Source organism: Pithys albifrons, chromosome 4 (assembly GCF_047495875.1).
Source record: "Pithys albifrons albifrons isolate INPA30051 chromosome 4, PitAlb_v1, whole genome shotgun sequence".
Classification (NCBI taxonomy): Eukaryota; Metazoa; Chordata; class Aves; order Passeriformes; family Thamnophilidae; genus Pithys; species Pithys albifrons.
The window spans coordinates 92670257-92694259 of NC_092461.1; positions in this window are offsets into that span (position 1 = coordinate 92670257).

A 24003-nucleotide genomic window follows, 5' to 3' on the forward strand; every position below is an offset into this window, starting at 1 on the left:
GAGTATATTTTCAAGGATGACTTGGTTTCATTAATAACTAAAATGTAATCACAAAAACACAGGTGACAATGTCATGTTTCTGTCATGGGCAGAATACTGCTAACAGCAGCAGGTGTATGAAAACAAAGGGACCTGGCCCAGGCTGGCAGCAAGCCCTGCTACATACACACCATAATTTGCTGACAAGGGTCCTTGACATGGGGGATAATTCCAGAAAGGGCCAGGTGTATGTGCCTGATGGATGAGAGGCACATGGAGTGTGGCAGACATTTAAACGCAGCACCAGGGAGATCAGGAAAAGGATAAGGCTGCGATGCAGAACGTGCGTAAGGGATACTGTGACTTGGACACTCAGCAGTCTGCACAGCCTGACTGTGAGGATGCCAGCTGCCACCTGGCCACTTTGGCCAGCAGTCTGCCTGCCCACCTGCCACTGACATACCTACCTACCTTGGTGAAGAAAACCTGAGGATGACTCAGGTATGAGCTGCAACCAGCAGGTCTGAGGATCCCTGGCTCTGGGGAGAGACAGATCACACAGAAAACAGAGCAGATGTGGAGGCAACAAAACCTGACAGGTGGCTGAAACATCTTCCCCAGGCTCAGCTCTTCACAGAGCTGTCCCTACAGGCCCTCTCTCTGGAGTGAAGAGGTGTCTCTGAGCCCCAGGAGATGGCAAGATCTGTGGGCTGAGTGCACCTGCTGTGGAAATTCAGCTGTAATTATCCTGAATTTCTGCACAGAGTTGGATTACCTGGCTGCAGGGTAGTGTGGAGGTGTTGCTTTCCTGGGAGCCTCTGGGGCCTGCAGCAGGCTTCAAAAAGGAGAAGTCTTGTTTACCCACTGAGTAAAGTCATCAGAGGGCAGGTAAAAAAACACGTTCATTAGGAGTGCAGAATGTGTAGGGTGTTCTTGCTGAATGGTTCTCTGTGCCTAAGCATTTGCTGGAAAGTCACTGGTGCATCTAGGAAACCCAATGGAAACTGTGAAATGGGATTTCTGAAAAAAATTTGCAACAATGACTTTGGACTATTCAGTGATTTTGAGACTGACATAAGTAGATAGAAGGAATACATCTCGACACTGTTATCTTACTTGTTCTGGAATTAGGATAGTTAAAAGTCCCTTCCTAATTTAGGGGGACAGACGACAGAGATAGCAGAAGTTGGTGTGGGAGTGCATTGGCAAATAATTTGAAAACAAATGTAGTGTACCTTTCTAAAGCATCTTTTATGCAAACAGTGGCTCAAACTGTTTAAAAAAATAAATCGATATAACTGCAAAATTAGGTGACAAAGCAAATTTGCTGCTAGGAGAGTGTCCTATTTTTGGTTAAAAGCTGGTGCACCCTGACTGCTGCTGCTGTGTGTTTTAGCTGTCCTTCAAAACCAGCTGATGGATGATGAAGCAAGGTGCATGTCTGGGAAACCATCAAGGTACCTTCACGGCATGGAAAAACCTCAGGGAAAAAACACACCGAGAGGGGGAAGGAACATTGGGGAGTGTGAGCCCAGAAGGCTGAGTCCGACACTTTGGGATGTGGCTTAATGGTGGACTTGGAAGTGTTGGGTTAATGGTCAGACTAAATGGTCTTTGGGGTCTTTTCCAACCGTAATGATTCCATGATACTATGAATGAGCATTTCTGTTAACTAACTGAGGAAAGAAGCCGAATATTGAGGTGATGAAACATCTGATGCTCTCCTAGAAAAGTACAAAAATGTTTCCATTTTAAGGATGGAACAAGTACATAGATTTTATTTGACTTAAACAGATGTGTTGGGTGGGCACTTGTAAGTCCTAGTAGATAATGTTAGACATGAAGCTGAAGTCCTGGACATGCAAGGTGAAAATCATCAGCTGCATTTTCATAGCTCTCAGGAGAGGTCTTCTTTGCTTCTTCCCTTGTGTTTAGAGAAAGGAGAAACTGTCCTGGATACCAACCTGGGAGGAAAGGGGGAGGAAAGGGAAAGAAACCTGCCTCTTGCTGGGACAGCTGCTGACAAGAGAGAGGAGCCACAGGAGCAGCCGTGCGCCAGGGACTATGAGAAAGAGGGGAAGATCTGGTGGAGGCCGGTGGTAATGACTGGTGAGAACTGGCTGTGGTCTTCTCTATAACTTTCCACTTGTTGTGGGATAAGAGCTGGCAGAAATCAGCCCAAAGTGAGAATTTACACTGGGCAAATCTGACCACAGCAGGTTGACACAAAGCTGAACATGGACTCCTGTCTGTAGTGGAAGCAGTGTGTTAAGGGATCAGGTCTAGAAAAGGTAACTGCAGCCCTTATTTTTCAAAATAAGTGTTTCCTGACAAAATTTTGTTCTTTGTGATTTAAATCCTTTACCTGAAAGTGGTTCCTCCTGGTTATTGTGGATGTACTGAGTTTAACCATCCTGGGGTTCCTGGGGATGCTGCTAATGTCTCTCTGCTTTGCTGCCTGTATTGCTGCCCAAACACATGCTTAACCAGAAGTGTGGGTACTATGTGGAGCTGCTGTGCTGCTCTCAATTCCCCCCTCCTCAGCAGTACTTCCTGGCAATGCAATTGTCTTGCTCTCTGACAACAAAATTGATCAGCAGGCTCCTCTCAGATCTCATCACTACCTTCACCACCTTGCTGCTTACACTGCATAAACCAATCTTTGATATTATTTTTTTATTCTGTTTCACAGCATTATATGCAACAATTCTGGGTAGTATTAAAAATTAAGAAATAAAGAAGTAAGATGCTTTTACAGATCACCAAGACAGCTACAGAATCACCTATGAGCCCACTTCTCCTCCCGTCAGCTATGTCACAGCAAAAGTCCTTGATAATCAGTGTGAAATTCCATCAGGATTATCATCCAAGTGTCAAACCTGTACCCATTTAGGCAGGAACAACTGTTTTCCTCAAAGATTATAGAAATGCAGATTAGAATCCTGTATCTGCATTACTTTGGACCAAGTTAATTGTTTTATTTTTCTTTAAAAATACATTGACAGCTGACGTACATGGGGAATTTTGCTTCCATAATCTGTAGCCAGAGATCAGAGCTGGCGATGGCTGTACCTTTGCTGGGAGTGACTGAGAAACATAGTGGTTAAATTTTATTTGGGTCACTTGTAACATTTAATTTTCACAGCCAGTTTTGTTGGCAGAATATTTGATTATATTTTTTTCATAATGAAGCAATGGAAATCTGCAGCAGTCCTCCTTGATAAAAGACAGTGGGATTATACATATTTTAAAAATCTGCACGGGCTTTCCTGTAAGCATGAGGCTCAGGAAGGGAGGATTTTTCTCCTGTCAAAGCCAATGGAGTGGAGCTAGGTCTTTTCAAAACTGTGACAGCCCTCTAAGGAAGAAAAGAGATGTAAGCTGCGGTGACGTGAGGGAGGCGGACACCCCACCCCCACCCACCCCCAAGTGCAAGTGTGTAAAGGCATGTGAGGGCTGGCTCTCTGAAACAGAGAGCTGGCAGGATCCACCTCTTCTGTTGGTGGAACAAGAATGGATTTACATCTCATTTGTGTGATCCTCCAGGGCAGGAATCAGAGCTAAACAAAGACATCTTCAGCATGGGAGAGGAAATCCATGTATTTTATGTAACCACTAAGGTGTATTCTTTTGTACAAGGAGGCTTGACTACACTGTACCACCAACCCACTCACAGTTGGTCCAGTCTCTTCAGCACCAGGGGAACACAGGATCAGTGATGGTGTGCCTTGGCAACTGGGATCAGCTGTCAGTAGCAGCTGAAAGCATCTTGCTTGTCTTTCTGAGTCTCTGGGGTGAGGGAAGCAGAAATCAAGCAGGTTGTATAAATTCTCAGCAAAATCAGTATACTAAAATTGTAGCACTGCTACTTCTTCCTTCTGAGTGTGGGCATTAGAAAATACATTTTCAGTAGGCAGGGAGTGGGCGTGTGAGAGAGCAAAGTGTTTGCACTCCTTTCCCACCATCTCAAAAAGGGTGGACGTGTCAGGGGAAAGGATCCTGACAGCAGAGTTCATCTTTGATTGGCACATCATAAAGAAGTCATGCATTGAGTTCCCCAGCCCTCAGTGACTGCAGAAAAGAACGTGGAAGGAACAGACAAAATCAGTATTATCAGATCACCAGGACTGGTGATCCTAAAGGATAATATAAGGATGAAGAAGCTGATCTGTATGTAGCAGCTTGCAAAGTCTTGTCTAAAACCAGTTTGATGTTAGAAGGCTGTTACAAGAATAACACCAGGATTTTAAAAGGTCCAGGGGACAGAGGGGAAAATGTAGGCTTGTAAATTTGAAAGTTGTGCTGAAAAAAGTAATAGGAGTTACAAAAGTAAGAGAATTAGTGGACAGACAGAAAAACAGAAAAAGAGAAATTTTAATGTGACTTTGTGTCTGAGTCCTGTCTCATAAATGTATCAGAGAGGTGGGTAAGCCTAGATTGCTTGGTATAATCCTCTTGAATTCCCTAAGACTTGTGAGGACCTGGGTTGCCTGGAAGCAAGGGTAATTTCACCTCTGGTTGCCTAGAACAGTTGGTAAGAGATAGCAGGGATGATGTGAGGGTGCAGCTAGTAAATGAGAAGAGACAGTGCAGAAGTGCAAGTGGTAGGATGTGGGAAGGAAAGTATGGCAGACTGGGGACAGGTGCTGAATGGGAATAATCCTGGCAACAGTACAGGGAAGGAGCCTGGGCAAGGGAAAAACAGATGAGGGCCAGCAGCTGTACAGTGGCTTTTTTCATTCTAATTAGGAGAAGCTGAAAATGTAGGGAGATGGTAGGAGTGGCCTTTATGCAGGCAGCCAATGGAGTCAACTTGGGGCCATGGGCAGGTCTTGCTCTGCAGGATGTGGTACCTTGCAGTGACTCAAAAAATTTTCTTTGGCATAGCAGAGGCCTTCACTCAACATGATCTCTGGACATGAGATGGTGGTTTCCAGGGGAAGGATGAGAGACAATGGGCACAAACTCAAACATTGAAAATTCTACTTATACATCAGAAGGATCTTTTTCATGGTGAGGATGACCAAACACAGGCACAGGAGGACCCAGGGAGATTGTGGAATCTCTCTTCTTGCAGATATTCATGAGCCATCTGCACATGGTGCTGGGTGAATGGCTCTGGATGGCCCTGCTTGAGCAGGCAGGTTGGAGTAGATGACTTTCAGAGGTCACTTCTCACTTTGGCTGTTTTGTGAAAAGGAGAATGAGGCTACTGTTTGCTTGTGAAGGAGTAATGGGAAGAGGATAGTAATGACTCTGGGTTTTAGGATTGATTCAGGTTTTCCATACCAATGTGTTGTCTTTCCTGTTCTGCCTTTCTGATAGCTTAAAACTCATTTACATAATGCCACTTCTGAATCCTGCTTTTTTTTTTGAGTCCCCAGAAAGAACATTTTAACTTCCATATTTCTGAGTGTAAACCTTTTAGTAAAGACCTCTTAGAATAGAACCAGACCTATTTCTGCTGACTTGTACCTAATACAAGAGCTTTAGTCTTTCTTAAAGTCACTACTTACCTCGTTTCTTCAAATGCAGTGCTTTTTCCTTGTGTGAATGAGCCCATCAGTAAAATTATGATTAACCCACATTTTGCATTACATATTGACCTTGAGTTCATTTCTTCTTGTTGCAAATTGAAGTACACCAGCAAGCAGTTAAAGTTCTCAAATATTTTAAAGGCCAACTTTCTCTTGAGTCATTTGGTGACAGCTACAGTTGCCTGAAGCATTAAAGCTGACATCTCACAGTTTAGCTGAAGGAAAGTGGGACACATGGTATTTTCAACAGAAGAGACCTTAACCTTGGAAACAGCTCTTGTGCTTGTCCTCCAGGGACTATACTTGTGCATCTGAAGGTTTTGCTGCAAAATTTCCTGGGTGAGTGCAGCAATCGACTTACAGTACCTGGAATGAAAAAAGTCGTGTCAGAAGTAGATTTGTGAAGAAGATGAAGAAGCTAACCCTAATGCCTTAAAAACTGAGTTTTTTTACTGTTGTTTAAATGCACAAAGTGGATTCCATTGTTCTTTTTTGCAAAGTCATCCTTCTGTTTCCCAAAATCCCCTGAGACAACTGTTATCTCACCCCTGAGGAATGTATGTAGTGGTCTGGAAGGAAGTTTCAAGAAGTATTCTCATTGGTTGTTAGTTGCCCCTTTCTGTTGGTTGTTAACCCTTGATTCCTATTGGCACAGAGCCAAATACCCCTTTGCTTACTATTGGTGGTCTTTGTGATCCCCCAAAACCTTTATAAACCGTTACCCTTGAGCAATAAACTCTCTCTCTTGTTCCTCTCCTGTGGTCCCTGTGTGGGTCTTTGCGGACTCCCTGGGGGCCACATGGGGAGGGACAGAGGGGGGAGCACACCCCTCTAGGTAATGGGCCAAACCCCCAGGACCTAGAGCCTCTCTCAGCTGTTGCAGGTGAGAAGAGTGGGGTGGATCAGGAGAAACTTATAGTTGAGACTTAGTGGAGTTCAAGAATTGTTGATAATGGTTGACATTAGGATACGTGTTTTCTTGTTTTAATGTATTTTACCTCTGAGTCCAAAGGCTATACTTATTTTATGTGTAGTTTAAAAGCAGTTATCCTTCTCAGTGAGCCTTTTAGCTAGAAACTTTCTTAACTCTGTAGTTAAAGATACCATGTGGTAACTTGTTATGAAGCCTAAGCAGAGTTGATAAGAGCTAGGTAGGACTGCCAACATCTTTGTATAAAGAGAACTTATTTTCCTAAATTAGAAACCTATCTAGAGGCAGCACATCCTCCCTTTCTTAAAAAGAAGACTTCCTGCTGTAAGTTTTCAGAAATTCAGTGATTTTTAGACACCTCTGTTTTACATGTCTGATTACAGACTACTTTAAGGTCCAAGTGGTTTTGAAAACTGAAGTCCCAAAATGTATTTTATGCAATCAGCCCCTTCAACTGCTTTTCTCATAGCTTTTATATTTTGTCTTGTAGTAAGTCACTTGCTCCAGGTATGTGCTCTGTCCTTGTTGCTAATTCTGTCTACTGGGGAATAGTCTGCTTCTTACCTCAGGTTTCAAAAGTACCCAAAATAAAGATGATCCCTGTGATATTGCAAAAGCTAGCTTGCTACTCCAGAAAACTACTTTTCTAAAGTACTTTTCTAAAGGCTCAAGCAACCTGCTATGTACAGTCAGCAGTGAAATAACAGTGGAGACATGATCAAATAAAGCAGTGTTGGGGGCTCTAAGGCCTGGTTACCTGTCCTCCTGCTAACGCTGCCCCTTGCTCTGAGGATGTCTACAGCAGCCAGAGCTGCCTCATGCATGTGTGCTCCAGCAGCATTGTAATTATGAGGAGAAAGCATTGGCTGTGGAGACATCATCTGAGCATCTCCTGCTAGCTAACACCCCTTGATTTGATGGTGGTTTAGGTTGGTGGGAAATAGTTTTGGAAAACCAAAGGTACAAGACCTTAACTGATCTCTAGGTACCTTTCCCACTTGATGTTCCTCCTTCATTAGTTTCACTGTCTGTTTCTCATCCTCAACAAAGTAGCTGGAGCCATTGGAGCCATTGCAGTCTTCACCAGCAGCTGTTGAAGGAATTAAACATATTTGCAGTTACATCCATTGCAGTAAGATTTCTTTTAAAAGGCAACAGGAGAAGGCATCTGGGCTCACATATACACAGCAAACATGAATAAAGGTCTAAGGAAAAATTATTTCAGGAATTCATTCAGCTTTTGCTGAGAAGTCAGACTATTTTGTGAGGTCTGCCATCATACAGAGCCCTCCCATCTGGCTTATGATTTTGGTGTACACTTCTGCTCTGTTCTCTGGATTTGGTCGCTCTAAGTATCTGTAGTGACAAAACCTAAAACTGGTATTTTCATGTAATTTAGAAACCTTGCAGCTGTCTGACAGACTTTTACAGAGGTGAGAATATGTTATAGACTTGTAAATACACAGCACTCTGTAATAACAGTAAAAAACCTATGTCAATTTTCTCCTCCCATTTGGCAAGACTCCAATCATCTGCTGTCTAAGAATATCAACTTTTTGTAGCAAACTGGTATAGTGAAACAGAATAGGTCTAATTTTCTTATTCCCTTAGTGACTAGAACAAGAACTTCAAAAAATTGCTACGATGCAACAAAAGGTAAAGAACTATAAGGTCAGATTTATTTTCCTTGTAACACATCACTGGTAATAATACAGACATCATATTAGATTTTATTAAAAAATAAGATAAAACACCTGTAGTCATTTTTTCTCCTTTAGTGTAAGTGGAAATTGGTACAGGCACAGAAGAGATTATTCATCTTGTATTTTGGGATATGTTTGTTTGCTGGGTTATCCACACTCACTAGAGAAATTTGTTCTACCTGGTGCTGAGGATGGAAAGGGCTTGAGATTTAAGGAAGGGCAAGTTTAAAACTCCTCAGGCAGATCTAGACATGGGCATCATCTGATGACCAGGACTCTGGTCTGAGGCACATTACTGCTGTGTCTCCAAATTTTCCTTATGTTAGGAAGTAGGTAGGGATCTGTGCCTCACAAGTGAGCAGGAGGTTTGCTCTCCAGCCATCAGCATGGCAGGCAGGCAAGGGGCTCCTGGTGGCATGCTGCTCTCTGGGTGTTACAGCAATTTCTTGAGCTCATTGAAATGATTTGCCAGAAGGCTTCAGCAGAGAAGAGAAAAGAGATCAAGCTGTAAGCCAGCTAGTGGGGCAGAGGAGGAAAATGGACAGAAGAACTTAAGTGATGCAATTCCTTTATGTGGCAACAGTCAAGTGGTTAAGGACAAAGAGTACCAAAGCCACGGCTGGTTCCTTAAGCCATGCCTTTTTAGGACTGCAGTTGAGGCCAATGGGGTAGGTGAGCATCAGGCTTCAGAAGGCAGATGGTAGCAATAGACATAAGTGTCACTGGTTCCACCAGGGCCAGCAAGTGTCAGAGAGGTCTACCTACTGGACTAACAGTTGCTGCTGTCAGGGGACAGCTGCTGTCTGACCTTGGGGTAGCAGCAGGTTATTCTGGTAACCCTTTCTTGAGGAAATGATGCAGGAGGCTATTGGAACTCTTTGGCTTCAAGCTCAGGAGAAAATTGTTAGCCATTGCCATATCTGGCAGCCAGACAGAGGTGAGGCTGCTGCATCCCTGTGTTCCCTGCTGCAGCCAGTAGGCAGGTTGAGCAGGTATTCCCCACTGGCACACAGGGACTTAAGGACTTAAGGCTCACAGTTGCCTGTCTCAAGCACTGTTTTGGCCACAGAACTTTGCCATAAGGTAAGCACAGAATGGAGTGACAGGATGGCACTAACTCCAGTCCTGGAAGAGGTGAGAACTGGTTAGCACATCCTGGGTAATCCAGACAAAAATTCCCCCTGTGGCAAATGGTGTAAAGAAGCAACTGCTTGTATTCCTATCACTGATCAAGCAAAGGTTATCCCAGTTTCTGGGAGAGACATTGTCTGTGACTGCCAATGACCATTGAAGCCCCCCCCAAATATGCCTCCATGACACTGAGATAAGGTAAAGATGGTAGTATTGTCTGGGTGTTATCTCAGACCTAGGAGGAGGTTAACACAGCTGGGAGTGAAGCGTATATCACTGATAATGTACATGAAGAACGCAGAATTTACAGACGACAAGGAAATTCAACTCAGGACCTGTGCTGAAATCAGCCCCAACTGGGTAAAAGGTAGTTCCAGAAGAGTGAGATTGCAACCACCAACTCACGGCCCACTGATCCAGGAAACCCACTGACTCAAAAGAAAAGAAAGACTGAACATGCAGACTAATGAGCATTAGACAACTGTTTAGACAATGGGCATAAATTCCTTTGTTTGCTAAAATGCATAAATACTGAAATGTTTTGAATGACCTTGAGACCCCCACCACCGAGAAGCCCAGGGTGAAGAAGAACCAGTGGGACACTGCTGGATCCACAGGTGCAGACTATCTTCTACTTGATCTCTCTTCCCTCCACCTCTTTTCTATTTCTATCTCTCTCTCTCTCACATTCGTTGTTAAATAAAATCCTTATTATTGGCTTCAGCATATGGTCTTGTTTGCACCTTAGTCTGGGCAGAGGCATCTGTCAATAGTTGGATTCTAACAGGCATGTACACACACAGCTGACTGCACACATCATCATGGGAAGAAAACAGCACTTACAAAAACACAGACAGTACCAGTGACCTTCTGGCTGATGAGGATGAAAGTGCTTTAGCGGAAAATAACCCCAAACATTTATTTATTTGTTTATTTATTTATTGTTTATATATGTATGTATATATATATACACATACATATACACATACATAGATAGATACATACATACATATATATATGCACATACAACATGAACCCCTAAAGTAGCTGAACTTTGATGCTCAGTGTCTGGCAGCTGTCCCTGGACATTCTGGTCTCCTAGGTTGGTGACATCCAAGCTTGGGCACCCAAGCTCCTGAGACCCTCAGCCCCATTTCAGTTGCTATGCTAAGACACATAGAGGCACACTATAGGTCTCTCCAGCCTCTGGCCCTAGACCCTCAGCCTATGCAGCAGACAGCCCTTGGATCCTCTGCTCTCCAGTGCCTCAGGCATACAACATACAAAGGTACATCTGAGCTGACCTCCATATGACACAATCTCTCCAACTCCTGGTTTTGGGTTCCTGGGCCCTCCAGGAGCCTGCTCTCAGACCTTCTGGTCTCTCTGCTATCCAGCCCATACTTCTGGCTGCTACAATACCTGGCTCCCAGGACTCTCACCCTGCTCACTGGCTAGTGTGGCTCCATGTTTGCTAGTGCTTTCACAGCACTATGCACAGCCATGCAGGTGTGCCAGTTTCTCTAGTTGCTGGCATCACAGACAAAGGGGTTCTGCTGCTCATGGTCTAGCCTGATCAGTGGTACTTGGACCTCCATGCACACAGAGCAGAGAACCCCTCACCTGGGAAAATAAATGGATTTTAATGAGAAGACAGGACAGGCTATTGCAATCAGGCACATGGCATGGCCACAGAAATGTGCTGAGTAATTACCTGTTTACACATTATCAGTTGTTTTTATCCTGTTTTTTGGGGTTTTTTTTGCCATGTTTATTCCTCTAAAACCACCTTGATCCCTCCCTGTTCCTCCCTTACAATCTGTAATAAGTCTTGCAAAATCCTCAAGTGCTCTTTTCATGCATCCCTCCATGAATCCTACATCCCTTAAGGCAGTAAACCCCCCTCAATGTGTAAGACAATACAGAGGGGCTTTTCCATCAAAACTCATCCTGATGATGATTTTCCCACCAGGACAGTAGACTCAGCATCCTCCCATGATGCACCTAGCAACAGTCAATTTAGGGTGCTCCTCTCTGTCTAATTAGGATATTGGGGTTTGGCTGCTTGTCATCACTCCTCCATGTCCCTTTTTGCAGGTGGAGATGTGTTTTGATAGCAAAAAAATTAAATCTAGATAAGAGAATTTGCAGAATTCTTGTGGGAAAGCTGCACATCCACAGCTGTCCTTGCAGTTAATGGGAGGTGAAGCTAATTAAAATTGCTCAGGGCTATTGCCAGTAAAATTACATTGAGGCTCTGTATTCATTATTTAGTAAGCTTTGCACTCTAAACTTTACCATGGAACCTCACTGTTTTAAATCATATTACATTTGAAGAGCAGTTAAAAGTGTTTGGGTTTTGCCATATGTTCATTTCTCATTTGTTTAATTCTTGACTCATGAGGCTATTTTTGTTTCACACTCTTAAATTAAAACTGAATTGGGCCAAGGATGTCAATTTGAAGTCAATGATTAAAAAACCCCAACAATAACAAAGTAAGGAAAATGTAGAAAGGCAGGACAATGAAAGCTATTGATGCAGTTATATGTAGGTCCTGGTATGCTGCCTAGTAGCAATACAGGAAGTCATAGCTACTTGCTGCCCTTGTTCACCCCACATTTCTGCTTTACCAAAATAGCAATACATTTTAAAAAAATACATGAGCCCAGAACATCCTGTTAAAAATTCCTTACACGATAAATCAAAGTAATTATGCAAAATATCTTATCAGCTCGAGAATATGGGTGAGGAGAGACTTTAACTTGCAGGATGCCTGATGGAAACTGAACACGAAGAGAGGAGGCAGTCTAGGAGGTTCCTGGAGTGTGTGGAAGATAACTTCCTGACTCAGCTGGTAAGTGAGCCCACCAGGGGTGGTGCCTCCCTAGATCTGCTGTTTGTGAAGAAGGACTGGTGGAAGGTGTAGTGGTTGGAGGCCATCTTGGACACAGTGACCACAAAATGATGGTTTTCAATTCTTGGTAAAATAAGGAAGGGAGTCAACAAAACCACCTTTGACTTCTGGAGGCCAGACTTTGGATTGCTCAGGACACTGCTTCAGTGAATCCCTTGGGAAACACTCCTTAATAACAAAGGGATCCAGGAAAGCTGGACATACTTTTGAAAGGAAGTCTTAGAGGTGCAGGAGCATGTCATCCCTATGTGTGGAAACACAAGCTGGTGGGGAAGACCAGCTGGTTGAACAGGGAGCTTTTGCTGGAACTCAGGGAAAAAATAGATTTTATAACCTTTGGAAGACAGAACAAGCAACTCAGGAAGACTACAAGGATGTTGGAAGGTCATGTAGAGAGAAAATTAGAAAGGTGAAAGCTCAGCTAGTACTCCAGATGGACACTGCTGTGGAAGATAATAAATACATTAACAGTAAATAGAAGACCAAGGAAAATCTCCACCCTTTATCAGACACAGTGAGCAACATTGTCACCAAGGTTGGGGAATAGGCTGAGGTATTTAATGCTTTCACTGCCTTAGTCTTTAATGGAAAGACTGTCCCCAGGGTAACAAGCCCCTGATTTGGTAGATAGCATCAGGGAGCAGAATAGAGTCCATGCAAACCATGAGGAAGTCGTTAGTGACCTGGTGATCTGCTGAGCCACTTAGGCACTCGTAAGTCTATCGGACCAGATGAGATCCATCTTAGAGTGCTGAGGGAGCTGGCAGAATTGCTTGCCAAGCCATTCTACATGATTTGTCATCAGTCCTGGTTAACAGGAAAGGTCCCAGACAACTGGAGGTAAGCAAATGTCATGTCCATCTGCAAGGGTCAGAAGAAAGATCTGGGGAAGTACAGGCCTGTCAGCCTGACCTCAGTCCTGGGGAAGGTTGTGAAACAGATCATCTTGAAAATGGTCACTTTGCACATGCAGAACAACCAGGGCATCAGGCCCAGCCAGAATGGGCTTAGGAAAAGCGTTCCAGCTTGACCAACCTGATCTCTTTTTATGACCAAGTGAGCTGTCTAGTGGATGGGGGAAGGCAGTGGATGTAACCTTCCTGGACTTCAGTAAAGCCTTCATTACTGCCTCTCAGCATTCTCTTGGAGCAGCTGGCAGCCCATGGCTTGGACAGGCTGGGTGGCTCAGCCCAGAGAGGCAGTGAATGGTGCCACATCCAGTTGGAGGCCAGTCACTAGTGGGGTTCCCCAAGGCTCAATGTTGAGGCCAGTCCTGTTTAATATCTTTATCAGTGATCTGGATGAGCAGAACCACTGCATTCCCAGTAAGTGCAGATGATACCAAGGCTGATCTGCTGAAGAGCAGAAAAGCTCTACAGAGGGATCTTGACAGGCTGGATCCATGGGCCAAGGCCAATGCTATGAGTTTCAGTAAGGCCAAGTGCCAGGTCCTGCACTTGGGCCACAACAATGTCATGCAGTGCTACATGTGGGGGGAAAAGTCGCTGGAATGTGGCCCAGTGGGAGAGGACTTGGTGTTGCAGTTGGACATGAGCCAGCAGTGTGCCCAGGTGGCAAGAAGGCCAATGGCATCCTGGCCTGTATCAAGAACAATGTGGTCAGCAGGACTAGGGAAGTGATTATTCTTCTGTGCTTGGCACTGTGACCCCTCACCTTGAGTGCTGTGTCCAGTTCTGGGCCCCTCAGTTCAGGAAGGACATTGAGATGCTGGAGCAGGTCCAGACAAGGTCAGGGGAGCTGATGGAGGGTTTAGAGAGAAGATGTATGAGAAGAGGCTGACAGAGTTGGGGTTGTTTAGCATGAAGAAAAGGAGTCTCAGAGGTGGCCTTATTGCTCTCCTGAAAGGAGGGTGTAGCCAGTTGGGGGTCAGCCTATTCTTCCAGTGACAGGACAAGACAAATGACCTCAAGCTGCACCAGGGGAGAGTCAGGTTGGACATCAGGAAGCATTTCTTCACTGAAAAGGTGGTTTAACATTGGAGTGGACTGCCCAGGGAAGTGATGGAGTCACCATACCTGGAGCTGTTTGAGAAATGACTGGATGTGGCACTTAGTGTCATGGTTTAGTTGACACGGTGGTGTTCGCTCAAAGGTTGAACTCAATGATCTCAGAGGTCTTTTCCAACCTTAATGATTTTATGATTCCACGATGGCATATCAACTTTGCAAATAAGACTTCAACATTTGAAATTTGGCAGCAGGGAGGTTTAATTCTGCAGTATAAAATCAATGTATTTATATGTATGCAAATTGTCAACATGTCCAACCAATGACTTCTGTGGTAAAGTTTTGGTTGGAGAAAATGTAGAAACTTATTCTACTTTGCCTTATCATTTTCTTAAAGTCTAACTGATTTTCTCAAACTGCTTTTAATTTATGCATCCATACATATGTTTTTCCTCTTCTCCAGACTGTTTTATTTTGCAGTAAACTCTCACCCTACTTTATGGTTTTCCATCTGGAAAACCATATGAAATAACACGATTCAATATTGAATTGCTGTCTCCCTCTGTAAGCAATGCTTTTCTGCCCAGTGACAGGTTTGACCAGCATTTTTACTTTTTTTTTGATATCATGGTGGGGTTATTTTTTTGTTCTCTGTGTTTGATTTTGTTTTCATTTTTGTCTTCTTATTTTTGTTTATTTGCTTTTTCAGTTTTTGAGGTGTTCTTCAAGTTGATCTAAAACTCGCGAGTAAAAATGTTTTCTCCCAAGGAGAAAGAATGGAGAAACTATTTTTCTTCCTTCTTCATATATTCCCTAGTTCTATCCTCTTTTTTTTTAAAATATATATATTTGTTTTCTGATATTTGCTTGTGTCTAGAATGTTGTTTAAAATGATCACAACACAATGGTAACAGTCTTCTGGCCCCTATAGAGAAGATGATCTTGTTTCAGTAGAGTAAATCTAAAATAAATTTACAGTGGCATAGATACTGGAAATAACAGTGAATGTTAAGGCAGGAGCAGGAAGGAACTTCTTACTGTCAGCCTTTTTTATGGTGATTTCAGGAAGCATTGAATCATTCAGTTTATGTAACTATGAGGTTATAGACTTGTTTGTACAGAAAATACCTTGCATCTCCCATGAACTAGTGAAGTCCACACTCTCTGTCTGGTGCTAATAGGGGGGATGGATGGAAGAAGAGCAGCAGACATATATTTTCAGGCAATTGAATGACTTCAGATGAAAGGAATTTTTCTTTTTTTTTTGCATTAGACTCCATGAAACTTATGTGATCTTTTGTACACACCTTTCCTGTGTCCTTCTGGGGCAACAGCACCAGATTTCCTTTGGAAGAAAGTATTTGCAGTGAGCTGTTTGTCACTCATTCTTCACCAGAGCTCAGTAGTGGAAGTGGGCTCCCTTCCTCCAGTCCTTGGAGTGGGCTCCCTTCTGCCAGTCCTGGGTTGGCTCAGGGAGGTTATCTTTGTGTCTTCCTAAACAGTCTGTTTGGCTACTTCTTGGTGAACTAGCTAACAAGAATAGTTACACAACAATCACTGTGTTTTCTTAGTCCTTTACCACATACAGTGAAACCTGTCAGCTTTGGGCTAAAGAGAAGAACAAGTTAAGCAGCTGATCCCAACTGTTTAGTGATTTTGCAGCCATAGACAAAACAAGGTCAGTGCTGCCCAAAACATAACCCATTAAGTCCTGACAGCAGAATCATGACTCAGTAAATGCAGATAACATGGCCTGTCACTGGCAATAACAACTCTGATCTATTGGTTTACATCTTTGACACAGGTTTTGTTCCTGGTATTCATGCCATTTCACCTGCAAAAGAAGGGCTCAGTCAGTAGTGTAGCAAACTATTAGGTGGCCTGATGTACTTAGCAGTTGTGAGGAGCAGAGTTGGCCACCAAAGAAACCCAGACTGAAACTGAATAGTCATAGAAAAGTAGAAGAGTCTTCTCAGGGTCTGAAGCCAGAGACTCCCACTGAGAGGACTGAAGAAAACCGAGGAGGATGCTAGGTAGGGCAAGAAGGAATAGTGTAATTTGTGAGTAGCCAAACAGCTGCCTGACAGGTACAAAAGCAATTTAGCAGATTGTGGGATGTTTTTATGCAGAAAGGTCTGTCTTTGGGGAAGTGCAGCTCCGCCCACAGCAATTGCATTGGGAGCAGTGCCAGACAGACAGTGTGACAGAGGACTGTCATCAGCAGAGGCATCCATTGTATTCTAAGCCAGTGATCTCAATGTATTTCAAGTCAGTCATCTGTGCATTCAATATAAAGAAAACTAAAGTGCATAAAGCAGTGTGTTGCTTGACCTACCACAAAAATCCAAATAAATCTTTGCCAATTAAGTAAATACATCCCTGAAAATTTTACGATCTGCTACTCTTACCCTTCTTCTGAGTTAATGCTGCCTTACAGGGACGTACAAACTACGGATAGGTAATGTCTCCTTCACAGATGCAGGAACATACACCTATCTTAGACCACCGCAGTTTACACAGCCTACAACACTGTTTATAAATGGAGAAATATCCAGAAGTATCTGAAAGAGTGGGATAAGATCCATGATGAATGAAATCCCCTTGGCCAAGGGAACCTGTCCATTCAGCTTGGGGAATCCTAGGGTAAACACATCTTTCTGTGCCAGCTATGTCAGGAAAGAACAAAGAAGTCTCATGGGTGTAGCAGATGAGTCTCGTAACAGGAGTCAAATGAGGCAGTGAATTCTGAGGAAAGTGCTTTTTAAATAACAAGCTCATGAGTGGGATTAACAAAGCTAAAAGATGGACTAAAGCCTTGGGATGAGGGCTGCTGATGACTGCTTTGTGTATTGAATTTCCTCTCTAGGGAGTCCAAAGGGGCAGTTCAAGACTGGACTGAACTTTTGGAGGAAATTGTCATCTCCATAAATGTCTTTCCTTTTGTTAAGGTGTTAAACACATTTTTGAACTTCCATGATAAACATGAAATTTGTAGTGTAAGTAAAATAAAAAGCAGTTCCTTTCTTTCACTCCACCTTAGTCTTTCTTTCATAAGTACAAACAGTACATTGTAAACACAGTCGCCCTGTAGGAACAGCAAAGGGGAAAAATAAGATGAAGAGTCCTTATCTGCATAACTAATGTAATACTGATAATGTAAATGTAATGAAGATAATATAACATCTATTTAGAACAAAGTAAAAGAACTGAACATCAGTAAAAGGATCACATTATTCCAAAAGAGAGAGAAATTAATGAGAAACATCTTTTCATCTTTTTGAATACACCCCATTAAATTAATTTGAGCAAAGTTGTCTAAATTCTGGTATGTTCATAAATGTTTTTTACACTGAAAGAAAGAAAAATGCCTTCCTAGGCTCTTTCTCTATATTCAGGCAGAGCAGTGATGTATTTATCAAAGCCATAAACAAAGTGCATAACCAGAGATTTAATTCTTGAAATTGCACTTGGCTACAAAACTTTCTAAACAGTGTAAAGAAGGCCTTTATGTAGTGTCTTCCTGCAGCTTTAGAGTATGATGAACTAAATTAATTCAAAGAAGTTATTGCTTGCACTTTGCCTGTGATGAGAGCTGAGACTGTTTTCTTTTCGGAGCTTGGATTTTAATCTATGTTAATATTCCCATCAACAGGGTAAGTTAATGAGGCCCAAGCTCATTTTATCATCTTTCATCTGACTGAAGCTCTAAGCTTCTACCCTCATAGCCCGAGATACGCACTCTGCATGTGGATGAGAAGGAGCAGTTTATTCTTAAGCATTTGTACTGCACAGACATGAGTGCTCTGTGGTTGGTGTTCTCCATATGGGAAAGTTAATTTTATTTCTGTCTTGCTTGAAAACAAACAAACAATAAATCAGCAACATAAAAAAAAGGCAAAAATAAGGGGCATGAAAAGAGATGCAAGCATGCCTGTGAGGTCTGAAACAGAGCTGGGTGTGCACTTTTTTTTCTTTGTAGAAGAGAATGAGTGGTTGATGATTGCTGATGTACACTGGGAAAAAATAGAGCTTATTTAAAAGGAGGCTACATTAAAATAGGCACTTTATAATTCTTGAAACTATTTTTATCACATTTGGGTCTCTTGAAGTGTGTGTTCGCTACTAATGAATTCTCAAGTAAGGACTGACAGCCTTTTCAGAAGGATCTGAACATATCAGGTGTTCCAGCATCAGTAACAACTGCACAAAGAACAATAGAAATGGCATGTGGAGTTGAGCTGGTAAAGTAGACAAAAAGGAAAAAAAAAGAAAACAAAGATGAGGTGTGCAACTGTGCAGCCTTTCTGCATGTTGCATTGCAGAAAAATATGGTTTGGAGAGGGTCTGCCTGACTGCTCAATGTCCTGGCCACTCTGCCTGCCTGCAAGGGCACAAGGTGCTGGAGCAAACTCAGGCATGTCCAGGAGGATGGAGGAGAAATTTCACACTCTTGATAGTTTTAGAAAGACTAAGTCAGGAGAGTTCTTCTCTGGAAGAAGAGAGGAGTAGTTAGTCTTCCTGCCATGGGATCAGACTAGAGTGAAAATGCAAAACAGACTTCTGTTGAGAGGAATGGATGGGCAAATGACATGACTGCTTCTGTCTCATGGCAAAACAAATAACCTAGTGTTCAGTGGAGGCAGAGCACAGAATCATGGAATCAATTAGGTTGAAAAAGACCTCTGAGATTATTGAGTCCAACCCAAGACTGAACATCTCTGTGTCAACTGGACCATGGCACTGAGTGCTGTGTCCAGTCATTTCTTGAACATCTCCAGGGAAGGTGACCCCACCCTGAGCAGTCTGTTCCAATGTTTAAGAACCCTTTCCAAGAAGAAATTCTTCCTAATGTCCAACCTGAACCTCCCATGGTATGGCTTGAGTCTCTGTCCTCTTGTCCTGTTGCTAGTTGTCTGGGAGATGGGGCTGACCCTTACCTTGCTACAACCTCCTTTCAGGTAGTTTCAGACGCCTTTGGGTTTATCTGTTCGCTACTCCTGATACTGAAATGCTGTGCAACAGACCAACTAAGGGAATATCTTGATATGTCTTTTCATCCTCATTACAATTTTTGTCATCCCTCACAGGAGCAGTTTTATATCAAATGACAGTATTGTTTAGAGCAAAACGGAATGGGAGGAGTGGCAGGTTACCACAAAGCAAGAAAAGGTCTATGGAGAATTCACATGTGCTAGTCTGAATTTTACAGTTAATTCTTTCACCTTCAAAAAGTTACAAGGTAGTTTTTGCACAGATGAAGGCAGTTTTAATTAGCAGTGAGCAAACGGGCCCCAGCAGGTGGAGTAGGCAGGTTTGATCCCAGGTTATGGCAACTCAAATCAGCTGCTCAAAGATAACTGAAAGCTGTCATCTAATTCAATGGTCCATTAAATCTGGGATGTGCTCACTTGATTTTGTTTTGAAATTATTTTCATTTGTCTCAGTGAAATACATCTGAAAGTTTTGAGCTGTAACAAGTACTGTTCTTATTTGTTTACATGCATTATGCTGGAACAACTCATGCATTTTTTCCACTTTGCTGAGCTTCACTCTCATCATAAGTTGCTTATTTAAGTTCAAATGTCAGTTAATTGTTAGGTAAATAAATTTGTGGGTTTTAAAGCTGAAACAAAGCGGTAAATATAGAAAATTAGCTGGGGGAGGACTGGGAAACTGAAGGTTCCTCAAAGAATGGGGGGACTTATTAAAGAAATATTCTTTATCACACAAGAGTATGTCAGATTTTCGTTATACTTTCAGCCTGAAGAGTCTATAACGTCAAAATAAAAATCTGTGGAGGTCTCTGAAAACAATGTATTCATAGTGAGAATAGAGAAATATGCCCTCTTCTCACACCCTGATTAAGGTAGTCTGATTAAAAAAATGTTTCTTTGTCTGTAAGAACCAGTTTCTGTAAAATTGTCATAAGGATTGGTAATTTGCAAGCTTCACACCCCTGCAGCCCTCCAGTAAAAATGAAAGCCTGGAAATATCCTAGGATATTGAAGCACTGAACTGAATTTCAAACTTTGAGCCTACTAGAAGCTGAGGTCAAAATTTGGAGGAAAGTTGCTCCCATTTTAGTTACTAGCACCACTGAGGCAGTTAGTGATGGTGTTGGCTTAGTTTCTGACAATTTTAACAGCTTTATTTGTACAGCGAGCTTTGTGGGGTGGCAGCGACTACTATCTTTTGCTAGAGATGCTCGTATCTGATGCTGACATTGATGTATCTTCCTCAGAAGTGATTGCAGCTGAGTTGCTTGTTCATTTGCATCTTTATGACTCTCAAGCCATCTTCTTGTACATGTGTGTTTGTTGTTTTGATATTTTCCTCTTTTTCTCCCATTAACTCAGTTATTTTTCTCAAATAGTGCCTCCAGTGACGTAAGTATGAGGCAAGGCAAACTGAAGAGGATTTCTTTCCAGTGTTGAGTCAGGATGAGTTGTGGGCCTTATGGAATGCTTAACTTAGAGATTTAACCTTTATCTTGTCACCCTCCCTCTGCAGCCTCAGTGTGAAGCTACTGTCCTTGCTCCCCCTATTATTGTTAGTGTCCTTCCAGCCACCGCTCATAATGAGGAGAGTCAATGCCTTTGGAAATGTGACTGCTTTTAAGATGAGCAACTAAGATACTTCCTCCTTTTACCTTTCTTGAGGAGATGCTCATCTTTGCTCAGCAATTTGGTCTTCTCAGAACGTCTTTTAGTGGCACCTCTATCTGCAGATGCCCCTAAGAGTACACTCAGGAAAGTGGTCCTAGCACTACTACAACCCTCTTGCCATTATCTCCTGAAGTGCTCAAGAGATGACTTTCACCTTTTCTGTTTTGTTTGTGGCTCTTTGCGTCAGGCACAGCTCTAGTAGAGGAAAAAGTGAAGGGTTTCTCAGGTTGGAGGAACAGTGCTGTTCTCTCAAGTAGCAAGAGCTGCTTGTGCTGTGTTGTCCATGATGTGTCCAAAGTGAAAGGAGCATGAGGCTTCCCAAAGAGAGATGTTTATATTCTGGAGAACACTTTGGTCTTACAAAGCTTGTGCTGGTTTGCATCACTGGTTGATAGCCTGCTTAACAATGTGGAATAGTTATTATGTTAGCTGGCTTGTTTGGTGAGGGTGTGAGCTTCCTCCCTCCTGCATAACAGGTGTATCCATCCCTCTGTCTGCTGGGATGTGTCCCTGGTGTTTGGAAATACTGGTGAATCTTTAGACCAGTCAGAGTAGGAACCACTTGGGTAACAGTGCAGCAGAGCACTTTACGAATACAAAGTCATGTGCATGTTTTCCCTGTCCACTTTTTTCCAGCTTTTAATTTATGCTTCATGCTCCTTTTTCTTTCCAAGCAGGGGATGTTCAGCAGCATAGTCTTGTGGCAGAGTGGGCCAGGGCCAAGGAGAATTAATTCTGACCTAGTTTGTGTGTGCATGTCCTTAGAATGGCTTTTGCTTTTAGATGCTTGACAAATTCCCAAAGCAGGAGGTAGTATGGATGTCTTGACCCTTACAGTGTTTTTCAGGCCTTTAATGTCATGCTGCTTGTCTTTTCTCTGTCTCCTGTCAGTGCTCTCTGCAACACACACACACAGAGCAATCCCCCCTACTTTTCAGTCAATCTGACTTGCCAGAATGGACAACTTCAGATCTGTGGGATGATTTGCTGCCAGTGGCAGCTCCGCTGCTCAAGCAGGTATCCCACACTGCTGAGGTAAGTGGGCCATGTGATCACTGAGGTGGTTGCAGCTGTGGGTTGTAAATGTAATCGATACTTTTCTCAGCTTAAGTTGCTCCCATGGCACGTGGGTACAGGGTCAGTTCTAGTCAATGTCCATATCTGCAGACTCAGGAAGATGTCTGTTCTTTCTCCTGAGCCCCAAGGTCATCTGAGTTCCTTTTTGCTATGCTCCTTTCTGACAGTGAGCCAGCCCAGAGGCTGCTTGCTGCTGGTACCTACAGTTTCTGTCCTCAGATCTATTTGATCTCTAGTGAATTTAGCCTCTAAAGTTCAGTAATTTGTCTAAATCCTTGTGTGATGCTTGGCTTTGATGGGCATCAGTAGCAGACATTTGTGGGCAGTGAAGGACAATCTCAGTGGTTGGAGATGCCTCTCCTTCCTTTCTCCTTCTGCCAATCCTTCCCTCTTTCTTTTTATTTTGCCTGCTTCAGCACCTTATCACCAAAGGAGGAGGTTTAAACCAGCTGCAATTTGCAAGGCTGGTGGCTCAAAATGTCTGCAGCTTAGAGAGGACTGTGGCAACACTGATGTGATGGTACTGCTACCCAGGGCTGCCCCTGCCATCAGCCCAACATGGGCTCAGGCTGTTCTCCTCCCCACCTTCTCCAATGTATCCCTAGAGCCTCTATTGATCATCTGCAATGTCATTTAGTGAGTAGTGATAGACACAGTAGTGCACTCAGAATCCTGATCGGCTCAAGAGGCAGGGTGCTCTTAAAAGTGCACTCCTGTATAATATTCATGGTCATAAGTACTATTCATGACATCAAGAGAGAGAAATGGCAGTGGGTAACTGAGCAGTGAACTCAGACAAAAATCATAATGCTTAAGCCATTGTAATAAACCTGTCAGTCTTCTCAGACAGTGAGCAGATAATCCCTATTAAACAAATCAGTGACAGGGGAGTCAGCTCACTGAACAGGCAAGCCAGCCCATCCTTTGGGCTGTGATATGAGAGCACAATAAAGCCCTGCCAACGTCCATAGTGTGCTGTGGATATTCTGGGATAGGTCTTGTTGAGCTGGCTTCCAGTAGCTAAGCAAGCCTGAGAAGAAAGCAAAGAAACACTAATCCTGTCCTGGGGACAACAGGCTCACTGTACTGAGATTGGTAATGAACAAACAAGGTCTGAAAAGATCAGAAAAGAATTGACTATCAGCTTTAAAGAAAAGATGTTTTATCTTTTATAAAAAAAGAGGAAACTGTTGTTTCCCTATCATCCTTTAATTATTTGAAAATAATGCTGCAAGATTAGCAATCTTCTATTAATTCAATAGCAATTTTATGATTTTATAGGAAGTATATTTGTGTGGCTGTGAAAACTCAATGGTTCAAGCAAACTTGCTCTTCTGATTTTTCGCTCTTATTTTTTTTATGACCTCTTAAAGTTATGTTTTGTTTTGTTCTGGTTTCCTATTATTCATGAGCAAGTCTAAGATGTTCACATCCTCCCACAGCTTCTGGTTGAATATAGGTTTCACATCAAAGTTGTTCTGGACTTTTTTTCCCTTTCTTGAATGAGCTTTGATGTATCTGTTTGAGTTTCTCCTGCCATCTGGTATTCTGCATTGAGAGCCTGATCCACACTGTTAACTCCTCATTGGTATTTTCTCTTTTGCATATGTTTGGTGGGATTCCTAAGCTGCATCAGAAATCTATGGAAAACATTTGTAGTGGTTCTAATTCCTTCACCTCGGGCATTCTGACATTTGTGCTGGCTTGAGGATGCTCCCGTTGCAAAGCAAACATCTCAAAATGCTCTTTCCTCCAGATGTCTCACTGCCCTCCATTTCCTCTCTTTTCCTGTTCTGCCATGCAGAAGAACCTGCTTTCAGACACAAACCTCACCACATGCATGAAATTAGATGGAGAAGTTAAGTGTTTGCCTTCATGAAGCAATAGGTGTTTATTGTCAGAAACATCTCATTTGGTGATGAAATTTTACTATTGAGCCAGAAGACTGACTTAACTTCAATAATTTATGTGAAATAGTAAAATCTTGCTTTCTGTTCTGAATTCACACTCACTGTAGTGCAAGACATAATAGTGTATGGATTAAGTGTAGTTTGGATATAAATGTTCAGCATACATTTGATTATTTTCCCTTTTAAAA